Genomic DNA, 3,146 nt, shown 5'->3' with positions numbered 1-3,146 from the left:
TCGATGTGTGTGTGTAGACCGCTGTTCTACGTTATACATGTGCGAGCAGCACGCCGGCAGAACAAAACCCTATGCTCACTTAATAGGGCGCTGCCGACCGCTGTTTTAAAGCCTATCTCACGATAGCTGCACCTTTTCTATAAACGTTGTTCAGCATTTTTAATCCTAAAGTCAATAATAATCCTGAAAATATGCAAATAAAATTTGTCTTTTACTCTTCCTTTCCTTTCTAGTCAGTCTATTCCGTTTCTCGTCTATCAAGATTGTTTTTCTTTGACCTTAAGATCGTTCCAACATAGGCTTTAACGTGATTCCAGGCCGCCTCACTGCTTATCATTCGTTCAACCATGCTTTCAGGCGATATATCTCCAATGGCATCCGTTAGTCCTTTGAGTTCTGATCGAAACCGATCACAATGGAATATAATCTTCATAAATGCACGTATGTTGCTTGAGCGCTTTTCCCGATAGTGTGCAAAAAGGCCCCCATCTATTTTGCCACAAGTGGGTCCCTTCCCTACACAGCTCTTTTGTTTGTTTTGTCGCTACTCCACTTTTCTTTAGCTCGTAGACTTTTTGGGGTTCTCTTGCTAGAAGGATCAATCGGTATTACACAGTGACTAAAGCTGCTGGTCCTGATACCGTTCTATAGGCGCTGATTACACTCATAAAAAAAAATCGAAGAATTTCCTTAAAATCTAGAAAATTCTTTCTTGAATTTTTGCCAAAGGCGACCTCACCTTTGTTTCAAGAAATGGTTTTTTTGAAAGGCACCATTAAAACAAGAAAAAATATTTCTTGTTTTAAGAAATTAAATTTCTTAAAACAAGAAAGGGTTTTTTAGAAAGCCACCATAAAAACAAGAAAAAATATTTCTTAAAACAAGAAAGGCGATTCTTGTTTCAAAGGTGGTTTGTTTCTTGTTTCAAGAAATTAAATTTCTTAAAACAAGAAAGGGTTTTTTAGAAAGGCACCTTTTAAACAAGAAAAATTCTTTCTTGTTTAAATTTCCTTTCAAGAAATTTTATTTCTTGATTTAAGAAATAATATTTCTTGAAAGGAAGTTTGATATTAACACTGAAACCCTAAAAATAAAATGTAACTTGGTTTTTTCTTTTGCATATTATATTTATTTACATTTAAAACATTTAACACTTAACATTTAAACATTTTTAAATAACACATTTTTGACTCAAGAAAACATTATTATTACCCAAGGTCTGTTGAACTTCATATGACCTAAGGTGATCCATTTTCTTCGCCTTTTCTCATCTATAAAAAAAGAGTTATTGGGATATCAATGATTTGTTTTTAGATAAACAACTTTTTTGAAATAATGTTATGTTAATAATAGCCAAAATACAAACACGTTGGACAGACGACCGAGAGAGATGAGCAAGACAGGTAGAAAATGAAGGGTTGAAAATCGAATTTCAGAGAGAGGGAGAGGCACGGGAGAGACACGTATATACATACATATATATTTACATACAGTCCTTTGCGCGAAGGGAGACCGAATGTAAGCAGGGCAGATCGTGTCAGTTTTAAGAAGGTGAAGAGAGAAACGTCGCGACGCGTAGGTCAAGCGAGCGAGAGAGAGGAGCAGAATATGAAAGGGTTGAAAATCGGGTTTCAGATCGGGTGAGCCGCGTACATGCATAGATATTTACATGCATACATAAGTATGTCAAACAAATACAACATATTTTTCTTACCTTAGAAGGTTTTAAAACAAAATTACAGCTTCGACAAACAAATTATTTGGCTGATGCAACTGCAGGTATTTTCACTCTGAAAAATAAATAAAATGCGAGTAATAAGATAAAGTTATTATAGAACTGTACACCCACAAATTTATGTACAAATGTATGTATGTACGTAGCTCTTAGCTAAAAAACAATTCACCTAAATTGGTATACGCTTGGTAAAGAGATTTGAAATGTATCCTTTAATTACATACACACAATTGTACGCCCGCTATACAAAAAATTATATACATATTTACATACCTTTGAATATTCGGAAAAAGGCTTCACCTCTTATCCGCTTGAAAATCACGTCCATCACTCACGAATTTTTTTCACAACTGACGCTCGGGGGATCAGAGAAGTCGGTAGCCGGGTAGTGGTCGGGCCGAGTAGGCCCTTCGTCCCACTTCGTTTTTCTTGTCGTTAACATTCGGCAGCCGAAGGAAGTCAATGGCTACTTTCCTATATTCTAGGGTCATTTCATTCATATATTCAAAGGTGATTTTGTCCTTAAATACGTACAAAAATGTTTTGGCTGCGACGGCAAAACAAACATATGAGATTTTCATTTTTCTATTTTTAAGAAAAATTCTTTCTTGAATTTTTTCCATCAAGAAAGGTTTTCTGTATTCAAAGGCCAATTTTCTAAAAACAAGAAATTTTTTTTCTATTTTCAAAGGTAGGCCGATTCAATGGCGAGATTTCCAAAATTTAGAAATTAATTTTTATGAGTGTATCCGCAATTCTATTGTCCTTTGAACATCGAGCAAGGGTTTTAGTCTGCACTTTACGCGCAGTGTTCTAGCCCAAACCTCACATTTATAAAGCCGGGTTGCTTGGTTCACTTCCATAAGGAGTTTGGTCCACCTATGTTCGCTCGGCTTTTAGCGTGCTGAGTTTGAGCCTTAAACGTCAGTTTGGGCTCAAGACGAACTCCTAGATATTTTATCACTTTCTGCGTCCTAATGATATTTTCTCTCATATCTTTTTCTAGTGGGTTGTGCTTCGGTTTTTTCCGTGGCAAGCTGCAAACCGTTATTGTCTATCCATCCTTTAAGCCGGAGCATCACCTGGCTAAGCTTACGCTGTACGTTTTTGGGGTTACGAGCTGAGATAACTACGACTATATCGTCTGCATATCCTACTAAGGTCGTCTTAAATTAAAAATTTTAATGGGAAATGACATCACAGGAGGCTCATTTAAAATTTACAGCGCACATTTACCTTGATATGTTTTTTTAACAAACAAGACATGAAGAAATTCAAGAAATCTAACAATTTTATCAAATCAATTTCACGTTTTTTATTAATCACTATGGACGGCAGTCCATGTAGTGACGAAGCGCACGAGGAGAGTGTGCGAAGGCGACTACTATTATATAGCCGCAAAATTGAAAAT

The 3,146-nt window shown here is 36.1% G+C and overlaps 1 long non-coding RNA gene across 1 annotated transcript; it reads right to left on the bottom strand.

The window, feature by feature from the left end:
* Positions 1 to 1,097: 1,097 nt before the first annotated feature.
* Positions 1,098 to 2,097, bottom strand: LOC138913746 (uncharacterized). The gene is made up of 3 exons (XR_011419570.1): positions 2,009 to 2,097; positions 1,715 to 1,790; positions 1,098 to 1,271 (listed from the first exon to the last, which is right to left on the bottom strand). It is a non-coding gene; the product is annotated as an uncharacterized lncRNA (long non-coding RNA).
* Between the last annotated feature and the right edge of the window lie 1,049 nt (positions 2,098 to 3,146).

Source organism: Drosophila takahashii, chromosome 4, assembly GCF_030179915.1.
Source record: "Drosophila takahashii strain IR98-3 E-12201 chromosome 4, DtakHiC1v2, whole genome shotgun sequence".
Lineage (NCBI taxonomy): Eukaryota > Metazoa > Arthropoda > Insecta > Diptera > Drosophilidae > Drosophila > Drosophila takahashii.
The sequence above is the reverse complement of the archived record's forward strand: the minus strand, read 5'-3'. Positions and strand labels throughout refer to the sequence as shown.